Genomic DNA, 22,958 nt, shown 5'->3' on the forward strand with positions numbered 1-22,958 from the left:
CCTATCTTAAAAAAAAAAAAAAAGAATGCATGCCTTCAAAGGACACAAGCTATACAGTCAGAGAAAGAGCTAATATAACTGGATGGAAGGACCCACTCTTTAAACACAATGAAATAATAGACCCAAGAAAAACATAATCAGAAAACACAGGCATAAATCTTCATGACCTTGGGTTAAGTAATGGTTTCTTAGATATGACACCAAAAGCAAACACAACAACAAAAAAATAGATAAAGTGGACATCATAAAAATTAAAAACATTTATGTGGCACATATACACCAGGGAATACTATGCAGCCATAAAAAGGGATGAGTTCATGTCCCCTGTAGGGACATGGATGAAGCTGGAAACCATCATTTTCAGCAAACTATCACAAGGACAGAAAACCAAACACCACATGCTCCCACTCATAGGTGGGAATTGGACAATGAGAACACTTGGACACAGGGTGGGGAACACCACACACCAGGGCCTGGGGTGGGGGGAGGGGGGAGGGATAGCACTAGGAGATATACCTAATGCAAATGACGAGTTAACAGGTGCAGCACACCAACATGGCACATGTATACATACGTAACAAACCTGCACGTTGTGCACATGTACCCTAGAACTTAAAGTATAATTAAAAAAATTAAAAACATTCGTGCTTCAAATGATACCACCAACAAAGTGAAAAGACAACCCACAGAATGGGAGAAAAATTTTGCAAATCATAGAGCTGATAAAGAATTTGTATCCAGAATATATAAAGACTAGATTTTAAATCTCACAACTCAATACTAAAAAGACAAATAACCTGATTTTAAAACAGCAAAAAATAAGAATAGACAGTTCTTTAAAGAAGATATACAAATGGCCAATAAATACATGAAAAGATACTCATATCATTAGTCATCGGGGAAATGCAAATCAAACCCACACCCAGGGACACCACTTCACACCCACTAGAATGGTTATTGATTTATTGCCAATAATAATGTTGGCAAGGATGTAGAAAAATCGGAATCCTCAAACATTGTTGAAGGAAACATAAAACGTTGCAGTGGCTTTGGAAAACAGTACAGATCCTCAAAAGGTTAAACATAATTACCGTATGATTCAGCAATTCATCCCACTCCTGGGCTCCCAAGAGAAATGAGAACATATCCCCAACTCAAAAACTTGTACACAAATTTTCACAGTGGCATTAGTCATAGTCCAAAAGTGGAAATAATCGAAGTGTCCGTCAACTGATGAATGGATAAACAAATGTGATGTATCTGCATAGTGGAATATTATTCAGCCCTAAAAATGAAGGAAGTACTGTAACATGCTCTAACATGGATGATCCTTGAACACATTATGCTATGTGAAAGAAGTCAGGCACAAAAGGGCATATATTGTATGATTCCATTCATAAGAAATGTCCAGAATAGGCAAATCCATAGAGAAAGTAGATTAGTGGCTGCCTGGGGCTGGGGAGGGTAGAAGGATCGTGATAGATAAAGGAAGTGGGGTTTGTTTTAGGGGTAATGAAAATGTTCTGAAACTGATTGTATGATGGATGCACAACTCTGTGTATGCTAAAAAACATGAACTGGAAACCTTAAATAGAGGAATTATATGGTATATGAATTATATCTCAATAAAGCTGTTATTTATATATAGTGGAATAAAGATAAGTTCCTATCTTTAGGTTTGAAACATCAACTACACAAACTTTGAAAGAGAGTGATGTCTTAATAACAAGTTCATGTGGAAAGCCCAGGGCCGGGCACGCAGGCGGTGAGTGAAGTGTCAGGTGGGTCAAACTTGGGCAGGAAATGCCCAGGTAAACTGAGGCTAGCTTTGTGGAAGCAAAATGTCCAGTCCAAGAAGAGTGAACACTTCCCCAACCACCACTCTAATCTCACGGTTCTCTAGACAAGCATTTCGCAGCCTGCGGTGTGCCTGCAAATCGCCTGGGGATCTTGTTAAAGCCCAAGTTCTGACTCTAGGTCTGGGGTGGGGCTTGAGACCCTGTATTTCTTTCTTCCCTCCCCTTCCCTTCTCTCCCCTCCCCTCCCCTCCCTTTCCCTTTCCTTTCTTTTTTGAGACAGAGTCTCTCTCTTGTCGCCCAGGCTAGAGTGCAGTGGGATGATCTTGGCTCACTGCAACCTCTGCCTCCTGGGTTCAGGCGATTCTCCTGCCTCAGCCTCCGGAGCAGCTGGGATTACAGGCGCCTGCCACCAAGCCTGACTAATTTTTGTATTTTTTTAGTTGAGTCAGGGTTTCACCATGTTAGTCAGGCTGGTCTTGAACTCCTGACCTCAGGTGATCCACCCACCTCGGCCTCCCAAAGTGCTGGGATTATAGGCGTCAGCCTCGGCACCCAGCTGAGATCCTGTATTTCTAACCAGCTCCTTGGTGATGCCTTGCTGCTGGGCACAGGCCACGCTACCGAGTCGCAAGGCAGGAAAATAAGGCTCAGAGACACTCAGGAACTTCACCAGGGCCACCCGCTCCTGAGGGTCAGAGCCAGGATCTGAACCCAGGACTAACTTACTACAAAACCCAGGTGCTTCCACAATGGCACCCATGACACAAGTTCTGATGTCGTGCTAAAAGAAGCCTAGACCTGAAAGAGGGACCCAGGGTGTGACAAGCTCTGCAGCCTGCATCCCAGGAGAAGCAATTGGAGACTGAGAGATGTGTGATCTGGTGGAGGTGAGGACTTTGAAAATGCGGCACACCTGAGTGGAGAAGCCATGCCCACCTACCTGGATGACTCCACGCGAGGCACAAGGCCAATGGAGAGGCATATGGCCCTATCAGTTTGGGCTCCTCATGAAGAATGTTCTAACAATCAGAGCTATCCCAGAATAGAACAGGCTCCTGGGGGTGCAGAGGCCCAGACCACAGGCCAGTGCCTCCCAGAAAACACTTTCGTGATTTTGACACATCTGAACACCACCTGTCCTCTTATTAGCCCTGCCATAAATGAGGCATCATTTGCTATAATTATAAAAATACCTTACAAAGACAAAACATAGCATTCTAGCTAAGGGTACTCAGCTGGGAGGCCTACTCTTTTTTTTCAAAAATAAAAAAGGTGATTAAAGAGTGTTAGTCAAGCACTAAAGGCATATTGGCAGGAAGCAAAAACGTTTTCCTCAAAATATTGAAAATTAAAACCCAAAAGATTATCCTTTTTCTCCATCTGAAATTCAGCCGCACCTCCTTAAAATCATCTTGGAAAACACTGGATCTAATGACCTCAACACCCTTTCAAACCATGAGTTTCTAGAGCCCTGCGTTCCTTCTCTAAAGAGAAATAGCCCTAGTTTCTTCAAGCGTTGCTCAAAAGGTTTCAAGTCCTCTCATCCGTCATCCCCATTACTCTCCATGGATAAGTGCTGTTTGCTTCAGTCACAGCCTGAGCAGCACCAAAGAAAACTGAGCTATAACTGAGCTGGACCTATCCTTCCATTAGTGCCACATCGCACCTGCCTTAAGGCTCACCTGATGAGAGCCACAGTCTCTTGACCCAGGGGGCATCGAGACACATCCGCTCCAGCCCATCCCTGATCAGTCGGGCCTTTTGGATGGACTGCATGACATTTATATAAGGAGGCAGTTTGGATCAGTATAAGGAACAACTTTCTGACAATTAATAAGAATCCAAGAAGAGGCCGGGCGCAGTGGTTCAGGCCTGTAATCCCAGTACTTTGGGAGGCTGAAGCGAGTGGATCACTTGAGGTCAGAAGTTCGAGACCAGCCTGGCCAACACGGTGAAACCCCATCTCTACTAAAAATTAGCTGGGTGTGGTGGCACACGCCTGTAATCCCAGGTACTTGAGAGGCTGGGGCAGGAGAATCGCTTGAACCCGGTAGGCGGAGGTTGCAGTGAGCCGAGATCGTGCCACTGCACTCCAGCCTGGGTAACAGAGCAAGACTCCATCTCAAAAAAAAAAAAAAATCCAAGAACAGTAGCTCAAAAACAGACTAAGATTGTCCCTGGGGAAGTCCCCAAGCAGAATCTGCCAGGGTGGTGATTCCAACTGCCAAACTTTCACCAGAAGCTACAGAACAGGCCCCCCACTCTGAAATCCATACTTCTCTAGCACAACACGCAAAGACAGAGGAGGAACAAGCCAGGGTGCACTTCCCGGAGGAGCCCGGGAGTCCTGCAGATTTCATGCCTAGGCTCTGCCCTGGGATGGTCCCATGCATCAGATTTCCTGCCATAAATAATTTCATTCTCACGACTGTCTTGTGAAGTAGGTAAGCTGTTTGCATTTTGCAAATGATGAAACCGACGCTCAAAGAGGTTAAATAACTTACCCCCTCTGCCAGTCAGCTGGCAGAGCCAGGATTCCAAGTCAGCTCCATCCGACGTCAAAGTCCATATTCATCCTATTATGCAGCACAGGACACAGGAAGAAATGAGAAAAGCTGAAGGTCATCATCTGATGTCAGTCTTGAAGGCTAGGATGAGTGGTTTTGAGTTTACACGGAAGATCAGAAAAAGGCCCCAACTTTTTTGATGAGAGAAGTTTTTTAATATGTATAAACATTTGAGATCCATTAATAATTAACAAATGAGAATAACGAAAGGAAATGAATGAAGTAACAAATAAGGAGACGTAAGTGGAAGCTGAAGTCCTTGCAAAGGCACAGGAGCAACCTAGGAAAGGGGGTTCCTGGCAGCCTTCAGCCATGTCCCCTCAAAGAATATAAACCAGCCTCTGTCCAGAGAAGCATCCAGAAAGAGCCCGCCAGGAGCCTCGGGGACAAGGGCACCTGCTCTCACCCCCGCTCTGTGGAAAGTGCAGTCACAGTTTCTTAAAGGGGAAAGGCGGAAAGCTTCATTACTTAGCTCGTAACAGCAGACTGCCACCACGAACGATAACCACTTGCCACAGGGGAATTCACAATTCCGGGATGTTTTTCATTTGCTTGCGGAGTTATCGGAAGTGACTGTGATGGGTTCAACCACCTTATCAATAATTAACTCATACCCAGGGCTTATCAAACAGCTTCTGACTCCTTTAGCTTCCATTTAAACACACAAACACACAAACATGCACGGCCTTCACAAATAGAACTTCTCCAAGAAAGTGGCAAAGGAACTAGTGATAGCATTCTCCACGGTCACAGCTAAGCATAGAGGGGAGGTGACACATTTGTCAAAGCTGTGAAGAGGGTCCCTGATAGCATCGGCTGCTGCACAGTCCACATGCTTCAAGCCACAAGACATGCTCTGGAAATGTGCGATGTGTTTGGGAAAGAACTCGTGTCTGCTTCCAAATACCGGATTAAAGAGCGAGAGCGTGGGGCTCCAGGAACACCTGAGTGCTTTTTTTGAAACCATGCAAAATCACAGCCAACACAATTGAGCCCACAGCAGTAGGAAAACATTTCGAAATGTTATTTAAAGTGCTATTATATATAACGAATGGTCCATAGTGAGATGTCTTGGAGCTTATGAATATTTATTATAGTACATTCTTGAAAACAACAAAAAAATTAAGTCCAATACAAATGAGAAACAGATTTATAAGAGTCAGTCATATGTTTACATTATGCAAATTGTAGTTAAAGACCTATAACCAGAATATTGTTAAATGCCTAAAAGGGGGTGGTGGGGCAGCTGATATGTGAGCATTTTCTTAAAATGGGCAAACAATATTCTTAGAGTTTTTGACAATCTGTGCACTGAAGGGTTCATGTGGGTACATCTTGGTACTTTCAGCAACATGGTGGTGGAGTCACAAATCCAAGGCAATATCAAAGGCCTGAGGTTCTCATAGGTCCTCTGTTCACAACAGCCAAGGCTCCACCGGACAGAGGTAGGAAGCACCCTGAACCTCGACAGAAAGCTCTCACACACATCTCAGCCACCTCCAGCCCTGAAGCAATGAGGAGGCTTTGCCTGCATACTGAAGACTCCCACACAGCTAGCTAAGCACACTTGAATTTCACGTTTAGCAAACACAGAGGCCTTGAGGACGTGCAGAATAGCTTGCCCCAAAGATGTCACCTTGGGCTTTGTGACACGTACCATGCGGGGCATCCTCTGAGTACAGGTCCCAGACAGACATGCAGGTGACAGGCAAAGGTCTATGTCTAAGGAAGCTGGAAGCTGAAGGAGGCCCCCATTTGCAGATATAGTAAAAGATCCATAACCCCAAACTTTCACCAGATACCACATCATCGAAGGAGGGCGGACCAATAGCATTAGTCCGTTTTCACGCTGCTGATAAAGACATACCCAAGACTGACTAATTTATAAAGAAAAAGAGGTTTAATGGACTCACAGTTCCACATGGCTTGGGAGGCCTCACAATCATGGTAAAAGGCAAAAGCCCTGTCTTATATGGCAGCAGGCAAGAGAGAATGAGAGCCAACCAAAAGCGGAAACCCCTTACAAAACCATCAGATCAGCCAGGCACAGTGGCTCACGCCTGTAATCCCAGCACTTTGGGAGACCGAGGCGGGCAGATAACCTAAGGTCAGGAATTCGAGACCAGCCTAGCCAACACGGTGAAACCCTGTTTCTACTACAAATGCAAAAATTAGCTGGGCGTGGTGCCACACGCCTGTAGTCCCAGCTACTCGAGACACTGAGGCAGGAGAATCGCTTGACCCAGAAGGTGGAAGTTGCAGTGAGCCGAGATTGTGCCACCGCACTCCAGCCTGGGCAACAAGAGCAAAACTCCATCCGCCCCAGTAAATAAAAAAACAAAAAAATAAAACCATCAGATCTTGTGAGACCTATTCACTACCACAAGAACAGCATGGGGGAAACTGCCCTCACGATTCAATTATCTTCTGCCAGGTCCCTCCCACAACACCTGGGAATTATGGGAGCTACAATTCAAGATGAGATTTGGGCAGGGACACAGCCAAACCATGTCACCAATTAAGATGTATTATTATTATTTCTTATTAGGAAAGCAATACTCAGCCATTGTAAGAGATCTGCAAAACACAAGATAAAACATAGGTATAATAGAGGAGAAAATTTCTGCATAGGATTAAAATTAAATTGAGAGCCCTCACTGAAACGAGTTCCTTCACTTCTTCTCAGGGAGGACAGACGGGCTGCACCCCTTCTCTGCTCCCCACCTCACACTGTCCACTGCCACGGCCCCCAGGCCCCTGCCCCAGACGCCATGGAGCCTGGTGGTGCCTCTTCTCCAGAGGACTCACTCGAGGATCTGAAATCCAGCCACAAATGGTCTCTCCATAACACAGAGGAAGAATGAATGAGTTACAGATTACCTAAACTTCACCACCAGAAACAAAACCCCACCCAGTCATCACCTTGCAAAAAAATCCCTACCATGCCCTAACTGTGTGGTCTTAGGCCAGTTACTCCACCACTCAGAGGCTGCATGTCCTTGTCTGAATGTGGGGGATGAGAATGGACCCCTGGGTGCACAGGGCTGTGGTAACACTCCAACAAAAGGACCTCACTCAGAGCTTACAATTCTGTGCGCTGTTGTTAATAAGAACAGCAACCTCGAAAGCAGCTCCGAGGCCTGCCACTGTGGGCAAGAGGCAGTTCTCGTGTCTTTAATACAAAAACAAATATATAGGTCGGGCGTGGTGGCTCACACCTGTAATCCCAGCACTTTGGGAGGCCAAGGCAGTCGGGATCATTTGAGGTCAGGAGTTCAAGACCAGCCTGACCAACATGGTGAAACCCCATCTCTACTAAAAATACAAAAAAAATTAGCCAGGCGTGGTGGCACACCCATAGTCCCAGCTACTCAGGAGGCTGAGGCAGGAGAATAGCTTGGGCCTGGGAGGCAGAGGTTGCAGTGAGCCGAGATCACACCATTGCACTCCAGCCTGGGTGACAGAGCAAGACTATGTCAAAAAAAAAAAAAAAAAAAAAAAAAAGGCTGGGCGCGGTGGCTCGCGCCTGTAATCCCAGCACTTTAGGAGGCCAAGGCGGGCAGATCACGGGGTCAGGAGATCAAGACCATCCTGGCTAACACAGTGAAACTCCGTCTCTACTAAAAATACAAAAAATTAGCCGAGTGTGGTAGTGGGTGCCGGTAGTCCCAGCTACTCAGGAGGCTGAGGCAGGAGAATCGCTTGAACCCGAGAGGCAGAGGTTGTAGTGAGCCGAGATCACACCACTGCAGTCCAGCCTAGGTGACAGAACCAGACTCTGTCTCAAAAAAAAAAAAAAAAAAAACCCAACAACAATATATATGTCAATAAACAGAAATACGAATGCACTACTGGATCCCTAAAACCTGAAAATAAATCAGTTCTGCTTTCATGTCCTTCTAAGTTCAGCCTATGAGCACAACCATCATCTCCTAGGGGTTTGATTCCATCCATTGTATATGATGAAGTCAAGATGCCTGTTTTTGAAATCCATTAATAACCACCAACCTGTCTTCGTGTCCTGGGGATTAACAAAACCAGTATCTTATGTTGAGGTTCATCACGGTGCACCGTGCAAAAGCAGACATATGAAGCTTCACGTTTCACCTGAAAAAATAATAAAATAACCGTTTTGTTATTTCATCATAATACGGGCACGGGAATTTACTTAACATTAATTAGCATGGTGTGCGTTGAAAGCACACTGTTGCACGGAACACAGGCTTAATTTGACGGAACACAGGCACCACAAAAATGGAAACCTTCCCCATGCTGAGCTAAACACAAGGGGAATTTTAAAAACTTCTTCTCCCATCTCCCCCCCAGCACACCCTTTCTTCCCCACGTCCACATGTCCATCTATCCACGTGTCAACCAGATACCTACTTGTCGGCCAATCACCATTCGGCTCTCCCTTCCAAACGCTTCCTACTGCAGCAGCTTTCTGGATCCCAATCTGCCCACCTCGGGCCCAGCTCTTCTCCCAGGGCCCCGGTGGCCACTGTATGGACACAGCCTGGGACGTGCCCGCCTCCCCCCGGGATGCCACTCAGGCTGCCTGCTGCCCTGGCTCAGTCCAGCAAGCAGTTTCAAGAAATGCACACCTTTGGCCAGGCGCAGTGGCTCACGCCTGTAATCCCAGGACTTTGGGAGTCAAGGCAGTTGGATCATTTGAGGTCAGGAGTTCAAGACCAGGTTGGTCAACATAGTGAAACCCCATCTCTACTACAAATACAAAAATTAGCCGGGCGGTTGTGCCACATGCCTGTAATCCCAGTTACTTGGGAGGCTAAGGCAGGAGAATTGCTTGAGACTGGAAGGCGGAGGTTACGGTGAGCCGAGATCGTGATGCTGCACTCAAGTCTGGGCAACAGGGTGAGACTCTGTCTCAAAAAAAAAAAAAAAAGAAAGAAAGAAAAAGAAATGCACACATTCTCTGGGCCCTAGAGGCCCAGTCTAGGCTCCCTGTCAGCCCTGGGACAGAGAAGCTCAATTCTGAGCACTTGTTTGTTATAAGAGACAGAAACCAGTGTCTCCAATACTGAGATTGTCCCAGAGACTTCTCTGAAGTGCCCACATCCAAAGCCCTCTTTGTGGTCATCAAATGAAAAAGGTCAATGTGCTCTGGTACCAAGTCTGTTTTGAAAACCAAGAAAGGTATAAGAAAATTACAAAAGAACACATTGGCTGAGCTGGGCAGCCAGGTTGCTTGTTAAAAGTTGATAGCAGCCAGGCGCGGTGGCTCACGCCTGTAATCCCAACACTTTGGGAGGCCGAGGCGGGTGGATCACCTGAGGTCAGCAGTTCAAGACCAGCCTGCCCAACAAGGCAAAATCCCGACTCTACCGAAAATACAAAAAAAAAAATTAGCCGGGCGTGGTGGCCAGCGCCTGTAATCCCAGCTGCTCAGGAGGCTGAGGCAGAGGAATCGCTTGAACCTGGGAGGCGGAGGTTGCAGTGAGCCGAGATAGTGCCACTGAACTCCAGCCTGGGTGACAAGAGCAAAACTTTGTTTCAAATAAGTTGACAGCAGGCCTCCACAGTTTCAGAGAATGATTTCTTAACAAATCTTGCAACCTATAAATGTCTTGGTCTTTGGCGTCACTTTAATGAAGAGTCCCCAAGCTGGCCCTCCCGAAAGGTTGTTTGCAACATGGTTCATCCACAAGCCAGCTGTTACAGGCCATTAAACACAAAATTTACAAAGCATTGGATCAACACAGAAAGACAGTTGAGTACAATGGCTCATGCCTGTAATCCCAGCACTTTGGGAGACCTCAGTGATCACTTGAGCCCAAGGCTTTGAAAGCAACTTGGGCAACATAGTGAGACCCCATATTTACAGAAAATAAAATATTAGCTGGGCGTGGTGGCACATGCCTGTAGGACCAGCTACTTGGGAGGCTGAGGTGGGAGGATTGCTTGAGCCTGAGAGGTAGAGGCTGCAGTGAGCTGTGATCACACCACTTTACTCCAGGCTGGGCAACAGAGAGAGACCCTGCCTCAAAAAAAAAAAAAGAAAGAAAAAGGAAAAGGAAAAGGTGCTTGTTATAAACCACATTTTATTCAGAGAGTAATCTCACCCATTTTTTTTTTTTTTTTTTTTTTTGAGAGGGAGTCTCGCTCTGTCACCCAGGCTGGAGTGCAGTGGCGCTATCTTGGCTCACTGCAGGCTCCGCCTCCCATCACCCATGTTTTAAGAAATACAAAAATACAAAAGTCAAAAGCAAACACATCAAAATGCTCACAGCAGTTAACTATGGATGATTTCATTTTCTCCATCCTTTGTAACAGTTCCTAAATATTAAACGACAAGCATGTACTAGAAAAATTGATAAGTATTAATATTATTGTATCTTAAATGTGATAGGACAATTTCAAGACTGGAAAAAGAGTTAATTATCAAAAGGAAATATTTTTAGGAGGACCAAAGTGAAATGACATGATGTATGTTCAAACCACTTCCTTATCTTTCTTTTTGTTTCGAAAAACTTCTCTGCATTCAAAAAGAAAAGTTAAACCTTCTTTTCTTCCTTAAGCAATGAGGAGGTCCAATACTATTCCAAATTAGACTATTTCAACATCCCGAGTGGCAGGAGACGGCTTCCATTTCTTTCTTTCTTTTTTTTTTTTTTTTTTTTTTTTTTTTTGAGATACAGTCTCTGTCTGTCGCCCAGGCTGGAGCGCAGTGGCGCGATCTCAGCTCATTGCAATCTCCACCTCCCATGTTCAAGCGATTCCCCTGCCTCAGCCTCCTGAGTAGCTGGGATTACAGGCACATGCCACCACACCCAGCTAATGTTTTGTATTTTTAGGAGAGCCAGGGTTTCACCATGTTGGCCAGAATGGTCTGGATCTCCTGACCTCGTGATCCACCCGCCTCAGCCTCCTAAAGTGCTGGGATTACAGGTGTGAGCCACCGCGCCCGGCCTCCCATTTCTTATTAACTACAAAAATAGTAAAATAGTAGGAAATCAAATGATTGTTTTCATGAGACTTTCTTTTTCTTTTTTTTTTTTTTTTGAGACAGAGTTTCACTCTTGTTGCCCAGACTGGAGTGCAGTGGTGTGATCTCGGCTCACTGCAGCCTCCGCCTCCTGGGTTCCAGCAATTCTCCTGCCTCAGCCTCCCAAGTAGCTGGCATTACAGGCACCCACCACCACACCCGGATAAATTTTTTTTTTTTTTAATTTTTAGTAAAGATGGGGTTTCACCATATTGGCCAGGCTGGTCTCGAACTCCTGGCCTCAGGTGATCCGCATGCCTCTGCCTCCCAAAATGCTGGGATTACAGGCGTGAGCCGCCGCACCCAGCCAAAACTTCCTTTTTTTAGAAAGGGAAAAAGGAAATAGGTATAAAGTCATTTCGCATTCCTATCACATTAAAACAACTTAATTTTAGTAGCTGTCTTATGCTGTCACTAATAACACTAAAATTCTTCACTCACTGAGTATTCTACATATTGGGGTGGGGTGAAAGTAATGTAATCCATAAAAATGTGTGAAGTAAATGCAGATGATTGAAACTCCATCCTAAAGTACTTCAGGGCTAACTCTTGTAATTCTCCCCACTTCCGAGATGACCTAGCACCCCCACACTCCATGCAACTCTGCCTCTCACCACACTGGCTCGCTAAGACAGCCCCTAGCCTTGACCGAGTTTTTGTCTTTTTGGCTTAATAGCCACTAGGGGGCGCTAGAAGCGTGTGAGGAAAGCGACCTCCATCTGCAGATCAAAAACGTGGAGGCTTTTGATCACAGATGAGCGTTGGATTCTTCAGGGAATGACTGCGAGCTAGCATCTCCAAAATCTCCAGGAAGCCACACAATAAACTGTACAAGCCATTGTTTTCATTAACTCAGGAACAACTTCAGTGCAGTGAAATAAAACCCTGTCTTTCTCAACCAACTTTGCCCGCCAGATAACAATACCTGCTGTGAGTGAAATTGTATCTGTATAAAACAAGAGAACTTTGTCTCTTTCAACAGATCGGCCTCAAATCTGAAAGAAAGGTAGCTGACATACGTATTGACTAAAACTTACATATTCTTTTTACTTACTACAGGGAGGGAAATAAAGATCTTAAAAGTAACACAATTTTAATATTTCACCCACAATCCTACTGTCCTAACAAATGGTTTTCATTTCTCTGTTGCTTTTCAGTCCCTACTCCAAATGCATAGAATTGCATCAGTGCCAAAAATCAAAATTGATATAACTTCATTCCACATCACAAAGTTTTGGAACTGAATCAAACCTCGGAGACTGAAGACCAACCAATCCCCTCATTTACAAATGGGGAAACCGAGGGAGCTGGGCATAGCACACAGTATCTCACTTAATTCTCATAACAACACTATAAGATATGTGCTGTTATTGTCCCCAGTCTAGAGATGACAATACCGAGACCAGAGAGGTTAAGACACTTGCTCAAGGTCACACAGCTAGTAAGTGAGTGGTAGACATTCACACAGGCTTTCTGGCTCACTGCCTGGCAACTCTGGATGGACACTCTGGACTCCAGAATCCCAATGCAGGATTCATTCTGTTTCTGAGGGTGCACTTATTCTAATACTTACTCCAGAATGGTTTTTTTTTTAATCTATTATATTCTTTCAATAACATTCTACTCTGTAAATTAGATTTTACAGAGCTCTTCGCCAAGGAAGATCACGTATACCTTCTCCCCAGTGGGAAGACAGAAAACCTCAGCTGGGGCCCCAGCTCCTTCCCTAAGTGAGGCATAGTAAGCCAGAGCTGCTTCCTGATGTGCGTCAGGATCATCTTCCAACACATCTACTGGATACATGCCTGCTGGGGTGAAAGAGGCAAGAAAGGACATTAGTTTTACTCTTTTGTGAAAGGAAAGTCACTTATTCCTTGAGGAGTTTTTTAAAAAGTGAACACTTGGGCCAGGCACAGTGGCTCACGCCTGTAATCCCAGCACATTGGGAGGCGGAGGCGGGAGGATCACGAGGTCAGGAGATCGAGACCATCCTGGCTAACATGGTGAAACCCCATCTCTACTAAAAAATATACAAAAAATTAGCCGGGCTTGGTGGCGGGTGCCTGTAGTCCCAGCTACTCAGGAGGCTGAGGCCGGAGAATGGTGTGAACCCGGGAGGCGGAGCACGCAGTGAGCCGAGATTGCGCCACTGCACTCCAGCCTGGGCGACAGAGCGAGACTTCGTTCCCAAAAAAAAAAAAAAAGTGAACACTTGCTCTAAAAATCATGTTCACCTATTTTTTTTTCTTTTTTTTTAGAGACAGGGTCTGGCTATGTTGCCCAGGCTGGACTTGAACTCCTGGGCTCAAGTCATCCTCTGAAGTAGCTGGGACTGTAGGCACATTGCACCTTGCCTGGCTCACCTATTTTTTTAAAAAGTTAAAACAAACAAACAAACAAAAAGCAGCCCAGCAGAGGGTACCAAAGAAAATAGAAAGCATTCCTGATGGCAGGATTGGCCCCAACTCCAAGGAGATGAAGCGTGAGCCCTCTTAAGATGGCTGTAGAGTCAGCCTAGAGACCATGCAGACATGCTGGTACCCTGAGCATGAGACTAACGGGATAGACTTGATGACTTGGTCAAAATCCAGCTTGAGTTATTATTTTGCTTGCTTACATTGGCCGTGCAGGTTCATAAGATTATGCCAATTCTTCTGCTTTAATTGGGCTAGTCTTTGTAAGACTCTGTAAGAACACTGCTAGTATGAATTATAAAACTACATATCCACACACAGACGGGCTATCGTACATATTAATGTGCCGGTTATTCGTCAACTCTTCCTCTGCATCTCTTTCCTCTCACCTTACTTTTGGAGGTAAATTATATCCTTGAATACTCAGATGATGGTTTTGCGTGTGTGACAGGTCTCGTTCTGTCACCCAGGCTGGAGTACAGTGGTGCGATCTTGGCTCACTGCAACCTCGGCCTCGGGGTTTCAAGCAATTCTTGTCCCGTAGCCTCCCAAGTAGCTGGGACGACAGACACGCACCACCATGCCGGGTTAGTTTTTATATTTTTAGTAGAGCCAGGTTTTCACCATGTTGGCCAGGCTGGTCTTGAACTCCTGACCTCAAGTGATCCACCTGCCTCAGCCTCCCAAAGTGCTGGGATTACAGGCGTGAGCCACCACACTCAGCCAGCTAAAACAAATAGATAGCATCCAACTTCAGCTGAGAAGCAGCAATCTGTTTCCCACTCTGCAGAGACCAAAGATTCTGGCTGACATGTCCCCAAGTGGGGAGGGGGCTGTATCCCCAATCTGTGGACCCCACCTCAGCCTCCAATTCACCTCTGAGCATCCCATAGGGGAAGGAGGCTGCCACAGCAACTGCCTCCTCCTCTGCCTCCTCCTCCTCTTCCTCCTTCTCTGCCTCCTCCTCCTCCTCCCCCCCCCCCCTCCAAGATAAGCCTGGACGTAAACACCCACTTGGTGCCCCTTGTGGAAAAGCAGTTTCCCCTGCTTGTTTCGGAAGCACCATTCCCCCTGCCAATCACTATTCTGGAATCAAAGACTGCAATAAGTGGCAAAAAGTGTCAAGTCTTCAGTCCACCAAGTTTGCCTAGGAAGAATTTCACTGCTGGGAATAGCTCCTGGAGGGAAAGGCTCCTAACTTTGGAGGATGTCAACAGCTTCAGTGGGCCAGGACTCAGCCTCTGCAGAAGCCTCACCCCCTTGTCCCCCACCTTCCAGGGTGAAAATGTCATGGGCATACAGAGTGGTAAATAAACAGCTGAGTAAACACATTCTTTCAGCCCCCTGGCCTGAACCTACAAGCCTTCCCTACTCCTTACTGCGCCCTCCAGGTACACAGCTTAGGAGCCAAATGGATCCGCGATGGCACCCCAGTTCCTTCCTCAGGGACCATTCAGATCTGCCATAAACACCAAGCTGAGCCTGCACCCCCTCTCTCCCATCGTCCTGACACCACCTCTCTCCCATCGTCCTGACATTCATCCCTTAGCTCAGGGCCTCAGCATCTTAACTTTTTCTTTTTTTTAAGACATGGTCTCACTCTGTCACCCAGGCTGGAGTGCAGCAGTACGATTTCAGCTCACCGTAGCCTCAACCTCTCAGGCTCAAGGTCCCCTCCCACCTCTGCCCCCCAGGTAGCTGGGGCCACAGGTGCAAGCCACTATGCCCAGATAATATTTGGTGGTGGTGGTGATTGATTTTTTTTTTTTAGAGATGGGGTTTTGCCATGTTGGCCAGGCTGGTCTCAAACTCTTGGACTCAAGCATTCCACCCACTTCAGCCTCCCAAAGTGCCGGGATTACGAGCTTGAGACACCGGGCCGGGCCCTCAGCATCTTGTAACAACTATCTGCTCCATCCATCCATCCGCCCTCCCTCCATCACCAATTAAAATAACAACAGCAGCTGATGTGTTTTTGGCTCCAGTTGCCAACAAGATGCTGAGCACTCCACAGCCGTGATCTCACTGAATCCTGCTTAACTCATTTACGGAAGAGGAAACTGAGGCCTCTAGAGGATAACGCTTGGCCAGTAAGGGGCAGCACTGGGGCATGAGCCCAGGTCTATCTGATTTCAAAACCTGTGTAAAACATTCAGCTGGTGCTACTGACCGGATCAAAACAGTCCCCTTTACCAAGCTGAAATGCCATTTAAAAGTCCCAGGTCAGGCCAGGTGTAGTGACTCACGCCTGTAATCACAGCACTTTGGGAGGCTGAGGTGCGTGGATCACCTGAGGTCTGGAGTTCGAGACCAGCCTGACCAACATGGTGAAACCTCATCTCTACTAAAAATACAAAAAGTAGCTGGGCGTGGTGCCAGGCACCTGTAGTCCCAGCTACTCAGGAGGCCGAGGCAGGAGAATCGCTTGAGCCCGGGAGGCAGAGGGTGCAGTGAGTTGAGATTGCACCACTGCACTCTAGCCCGGGCGACAAGAGTGAAACTGTCTCAAAAAAAAAAAAAAAAAAAAAATCCCAGGTCCCTCCTCTGTCATACCCAGGGTGCCCTGTGCCCTCCGCTGCAGAGCTCTCTCTGCCTGTCCATCCTCAAGGCCCATCTCAAATGCAGCCAGCTCTCTCCTGGAGCCCTAAAACACAAGGGCAAGGACTCTGGGGGACACTGAGTCCTGTGTTCAGCCCAGGATAGGATGAGCACATGTGGGCCACATCCTCTGTCTTGCCGGACTCCCTAACTCACAGCTCAACTCTGTCTCAGAGCAGTCACTCCCCAACTCACAACAACGAGAGGAGCTGGGGCATGCCGAGTACAACACAGCTTCCCTCCCCTCCCCAGCCCACCATGAAGACCCCTTCCCGTGCTTTTCCCATACAAAGCATTTAGTCCATTTGGGTGGTTGTTCCACTAAGCTCTCTGTTGAAACTGCTATTCATTTCAACTCACTGGGCAAGTGGCTTCCCACAAGTCTGAAAAAAGATTCACTGAATGTTCAAAGAAATTAAGAAAAACAAACTGGAGAGAGGGCTGCTTCCACCCTGGGGCCTGCACGCATGCTGCATGCTCCTCCCATGGAAACCAACTTCAATAGCGACCTTTCTCAAAACACACCCAGGAACTCCAGCGTTAAGGGGCAGGGACAGATCTGATCTTGATTTTTACTTTCTGTCGCTGGCCCTGTGTTCTGGGAAAGATGTTTGTCAGATCTGGACCACCCGTCTCCTACAGCAAGGTTGCAAGTTCAACGGAAGAGCATTGATTGACCAGCCCCAAGAAGATGCTGACCTTGGCCCTTTGTGAATTGACCTCCTGCCAGGGGAGTGCTAAGACACTGTGGTCATTTGGATTTGCAGGGAGGGGGGCACCTCACCCAAGGCCGTCAGGTCTGACACCTGGGTGCTCAGGGTCCTGCCTGATTCTTGCAGGAAGCCTAGACTTGCTTGGCATCATTTCTGGTCACATGTGATCAGGAGAAATGCAGTGAATGTTTTGCTCCTTCCACACCATGAAATCGTTTCCCCTACAGGTTATGCTGTGGGGGCTGTCACACTCCCTCAAAGAACTCAGTGGACTCTGTCCCAGGGCACCACTGCCCCAGAGCTCTAGTGCCTGGCCACCCAAGAGGCCACAGGGACAGGTCCCTGGGGCAGTGTTCTCAGCACTGAAGCCACCAGGATCAGCAGACACAGCCCAGCTCAATGATCCTGAGAGTGGGGGCAGCATCAGGCCCACCTCCGGAGAGCAGGGTCCCAGAGGCCACAAAAATTAACCCTCTCAGACCACAGCAAACTGGGGGAGAGTTTAATGCTCATAAAGTAACGTGGCACCCAGAGGCTTGGTTCCCTTTTAAAGATTGAAAGCAGGACGCAGTCCCCTCTTTCCCCAGGAAGAAGAGCCACAGAGCAGGCACCAGGGCCACCTCTCCCGGGGCCGTCCCTCAACCCAGCCTGGGTGACTGGTGACAAGGGGTGTCAGACTGAGGCCTGCAGCTCCAACCCACACCAAGGCCGCAGGCTGCCCAGCGTTTTTTGTTCAAATTTGTTCTCTTCCCTGAGGGATACTTCCCTCTCACACGGAGAATGTTTGGGTTGGCTTTCTGGAAGACTGGGTGGGAGTGAAAAATAGCTGCTTAAGGCATGAGGGGAGGGGGGATGCAACACTCACTAGGAAGAAAGATTCCCCTCCCCACCCCTGGGAGAAAGAAACCCCCCTCATTACCCAAGAGGAAGACCCCTCCATCTCCATCCCAGGAAGAACACACACACACACACACACACAGACACACACACACACCCTGCCCTGGGAGCAAGGAAGCGCCTCTCCCCCGCTCAGAACCCCCTCACTCCCCGAAAACCCCGCAAGGCTGAGCTTTGGGAAGTAAACAAGTCCCGGCGCTTTACGCAGGCGCTGGGGGCCCAGCCAGGCCGCCACACTCGCTTCGCTGGTGACGGGAGGCACAGGCTTCCAGATGTGAAATGCTAACAGGCTGTAATGGCTTGAACTGAACAGGAAATATTTTTCCAAAGCCAAAAGAATGTAATCTTTTCAGTACAATGTAAAATGCTTTTATGAAAAAGGCACACAGTTAAAACGATAATTCACTGCAGACTGTAAAGAAACCGAAACCCCCAGCAAACCCCAAATTTAAGAATTCCCTTTAAGCATATGTTGACTTAGTTACCTTAAAAACAAAAATAATGGTATGTCTTAAGGTGTTCTTTAGGGAAAATGCTTGAATCATTCAGAATCTTCGTATCAAAGCTTGGGTTCCCAGGGCTGCAGCAATAGATTCACTCCCTCGGCCACTGCCTGTCCCATCAGCCACGACCACGGCTGGGTCAGCCACTGCTGATCAGTCCAGCAAGGCCTAATGTCCAAGGCCCTTCGTAGCACCTTTTGGTCCTTCCTATGTAAACTGCAAGGTCAACTAATGAAGACCTTGAACGGGATCAATGTTTTGCAATTAATCATTGATTTAGTATCACTAGCAAAATATTCTCTTCAAAGACTACCTTACCACAAAGGTTAGCAAAATCTTTTCAGTTTAACAAATGTAATTTGTATCATATGGGCCCATTATTTTAAGAAACATTACCGAAGATGTTTTACATTTTACTAGCCTCACTCTTAGAAGCTTGGACTTTGCCGAAAGCCACTACCTGGCAGTAACTATGAGGCAGTATGTCATGGGAAAAGCTGGCTGAAATCACTCGATTTTTTTTAGTAACGTGGGCTGTCATTCTTCAACTACAGTAAGAACAATTCTTGCTCTGGATAATGTGAACACATTTTTAAGGACACAAAATTATGAAGTAGTATTCAAGTCTTTTTGTTTTGTTTAGTTTTTTTTGTTTTCTTGAGGCAAGGTCTCACTCTGTTGTCCAGGCCAGAGTGCAGTGGTGCAATCGCGGCTCATTGCAGCCTCCACCTCCCAGGCTCAAACAATCCTCCTGCCTCATTTATTTATTTTTTTTGTGGAGACAAGGTCTCACTACAGGCTGGTCTCAAACTCCTGGGCTCAAGCGATCCTCCTATCTTGACCTCCTAAAGTGGTGGCTGGGCTTACAGGTGTGAGCCATTGCACCTGGCCATCAAGTCATATATATACATATATATATATACTTTTTTTGATATATATACTTTTTTTTGATATATATATACTTTTTTTTTTTTTGAGACGGAGTTTCACTCTTGTCACGCAGGCTGGAATGCAGTGGTGCAATCTCGGCTCACTGCAACCTCTGCCTCCCCAGTTCAAGCGATTCTCCTGCCTCAGCCTCCTGAGTAGCTGGGATTCCAGGTGCCCGCCACCATGCCCAGCTGATTTTTTTGTATTTTTAGTAGAGACAGGGTTTCACGATGTTGGGCAGGCTGGTCTGGAACTCCTGACCTCAGCTGATCCACCTACCTCGGCCTCCCAAGGTGCTGGGATTACAGGCATGAGCCAGTGCGCCCGGCCTCAAGTCCTATTTTTAAACAATAGTTAGGAATAGATACTGCTTATACAAAACCTTTTCTATTTTTGTTTTTCTTTATTTTGTCACATAGGTGGCCTGTTTCTTTCTTCACAAATCAATTTTCTTGTAAAAGGAATTTATTATAGAAGAAATCCTTATTAAATAAGAAATCTGCCAGAAGTGGGGAGGGTTAAATGACTAATTTTGGACTCAGCAGAGAGCGTGAAAACTAGTTTCTAATCAGAAAGAGGACAACATCAGAAAATATAGGAAGCTTGTGGCAAGAGCTCTGCGGGGGTCTGAACCCAGGTGTTCTGCACACCCACGGTAGTGGTGTAGCATCCAAAGGGAGAAGAGTTCCGAATGCCACCTCAGCAGCTCAGAATCCAGAACCAGAAATGTAGCAGGCGTCCTGATTTCTAGGAAGGTATGTGCTTCACAGCACAGTCCAGTCCCCAGAGCTGCGTGTTCTTAAGTTGTATGCCTTAAGAAAATTCAATACTCACAAATGCAAACTTCATTCTGAGCCTCCAAACCTCACCACATGATGCTTTAAAACTCAGAGCTACTTTTAACTTAAAGTATGCTTATGTTTAACTTTTTTTTAAGGAGGGCTGTTGGATTCAGTAAGGAATGCCCACAGTTGTGCGAGGCAGTGCCTGGCATTTATTTAATATCAAAGAATCTGAGGTTTTGTGCAGTCATCACCACAGCCTCCCTGGTATCATGCTGGCCCTTTCCCAAGCGCATCTTCGGAACGCTAGCTGCACAAGCTATGCTTCAGATATCCTCATGAAAGGGGGTTTCTGAAGTCAGCAAGATTAGAAAAGGGTGGCATGCTGCGCCTATCAGAAATCGAGGACTTTTGGAAATCCTGCAACAACAGAGTTTGCTTAACTCAGCATTTATTTCCCAAACGTACTTAACTAGAAACGCTTTGTCCCAGAACGTTGACAGGTAACAAAACCACCTTGGAGAAGAGTGCTTTGGAATGATGTCACAGTGGGAGGACCCATCACTGTCAGACAGAAGGCAAACAGGGAAGCACCCGGAGTTCAAGGTCAGAGCGTAAGAACTCATGGCCATTTGAAAGAGCCATGGTGACAGCAGCACATCCCTCTACCCAGAGGAGGAGAGAACAGAAGGTAAGGCAAATAAACACTTGGATATTTTTGTTGTTTTTTGAAGAGCATCTGATTGCCAAAATATTCTTAGCAAAGAATTTTTTTTTAAGTTGGAAGACAGAATGTAGAATATGTTAGAATTTCTTGAGCAGATGAGCAAAATTGTCAGGGAACGAGGAGGCGCTGCCGGAGGTCTGCAGGTGGTGGTGGTGGTGAAGGTTCTATTACCCAGTAATTGACAGGCAGCCTGTTGATCCGTTATCACGTATTTAGTATTGGACAACTTGCAACTTGTCATTGCCTTGACTGAGAATAAGTCACTTTTCCCAAATCTAAGAAGGTAAAATATGCAGATGCCTTTCTTTGCCACCCACACAAAGGTTTATATAATCCCAATTGCTTTTAATAAGAAGGTCTTGTAATCTGAGCATTGGTACCTCTTACTTTTAGACAAAGTAAAACTATTTTTTACAAGATAAAACTATTTTTTCCCTTTGAATCAATCAAAAGGAGACGAGGTGGGACTAAAACATACTGTTCCTTTTGCATTCAAAGAGGTGTCACGTCTGGGGACCAGTGGCTCTCTACATTTGGGACAGACAGGAGGATATAACGCCTCAAATATCTGCTTCCTTTTGAATGGTAACCAAAGCCAGGTCCTGACCTTGACCCCGTGCAGGAAGCTCAGGCTTCCCTCACCACTGACCATGAGCCACCCCATCCCTGTGGTCATGATGATGTTGCCCTATTTGTCTAACCTTTACCAGGAAGGAAGAGGGCTTTGGCACGTGCACAGGAAAACACGGAAAGCCCGACTCTTCGTATCCTGAATTTAATTGACCAAGAACTTGTAAAAATACCAAGTCCCAGTGTCAGTAATACCACAACACCATGCGGTGGCCCCAAAGCTGGTGGGAAAGTGCTGTGGTGGAACAACTGTCCAGCATGGATCCGGAGCCCGAAACCACACAGCACACATGAGAAGAAAAATAACCCCTCGTCACCAGAATGCGTTTACCCATTAGTCACAGAATAACATTTCTCAGAACTTACCCCCAAATTGTGTCTATTAATGGGCTTTATAAACTGTCGTCCAAAGATCACATCCTTACATGTTCATCTATTACATTTCAAACAATAAAACCTCTGAAAAGGAAAAAAAATGTTTTTGTATTTGGCATGCCTCGTTCTGTGCAAGTGATGAGGAGACTTGAAAGCACATTGGTCCTCGCCTGCACAGCCTAGTTCTGGATTAAGTTGGTGCACACTGTCTAAGTACTTAGACTCCAGATATGCTGCACTCGAAAAACGTACGGTGTTGAACGTGTTTATCTTGAACTTAGACAATGATTTACCAGGGAAAATGCAGTCACTTCCAAATAATTGAAAATGTATTAAGATGACTATATTTTTACAAGGGCACTGAACTCATTTGTGTAAAACTGAAAAGTAAATGAGGAAATACATGCAGAATACTAATATTTGTATCAAGGTTGCAATATTGGTGCCAATTCAGTTTTAAATTGAAGAAATAGTAAAGGAATGTAACATTCTGCCTTCTGCAAATAAACAATATTTCCGAAGTACTTACTGGGAGAAAATGTATGGTATCACAAAATATGGTGATAGGCTATATTAAAATGTACTCTTTTACACCTGTAATCTGAGCACTTTGGGAGGCCAAGGCAGGCAGATCACGAGGTCAGGAGATCAAGACCATCCTGGCCAACATGGTGAAACCTCGTCTCTACTAAAAATACAAAAATTAGCCGGGCATGGTGGCAGGCGCCTATAGTCCCAGCTACTCGGGAGGCTGAGTTAGGAGAATCACTTGAACCCGGGAGGCGGAGGTTGCAGTGAGCTAAGATCACAGATCGAGACTCCGTCTCCCCAAAAAAAAAAAGTGATCTTTTAAACCTGACATTTGCATAGAGTTTTCCAGTTTACCAAGGGCTTTCACATTTCCTCTCTTGTTTGAAACTTACGTCAACCCTATGAAAGCAATGAAGCACGAAGCCCTAACCCCATTTTTCAGGTGTGGAGACAGAAGTTCAAAAACAAGAAGTTATTAGTAATGAG

General features: G+C 46.2%; 1 protein-coding gene across 1 annotated transcript in view; it reads right to left on the reverse strand.

Annotated features, from left to right (window-relative positions):
* The window catches only part of FAM169BP (Protein FAM169B), a 78,817-nt gene extending 71,764 nt beyond the window's left edge, over window positions 1-7,053 (reverse strand). The window contains exon 1 of the mRNA XM_055364069.2: window positions 4,304-7,053. The gene's annotated coding sequence lies outside the window, so the exon portion shown is untranslated. The remainder of the gene's footprint in view (window positions 1-4,303) is intronic.
* Window positions 7,054-22,958: the final 15,905 nt, after the last annotated feature.

The sequence above is a fragment of the Gorilla gorilla genome, chromosome 16 (genome assembly GCF_029281585.2).
Source record: "Gorilla gorilla gorilla isolate KB3781 chromosome 16, NHGRI_mGorGor1-v2.1_pri, whole genome shotgun sequence".
NCBI classification, from domain to species: Eukaryota; Metazoa; Chordata; class Mammalia; order Primates; family Hominidae; genus Gorilla; species Gorilla gorilla.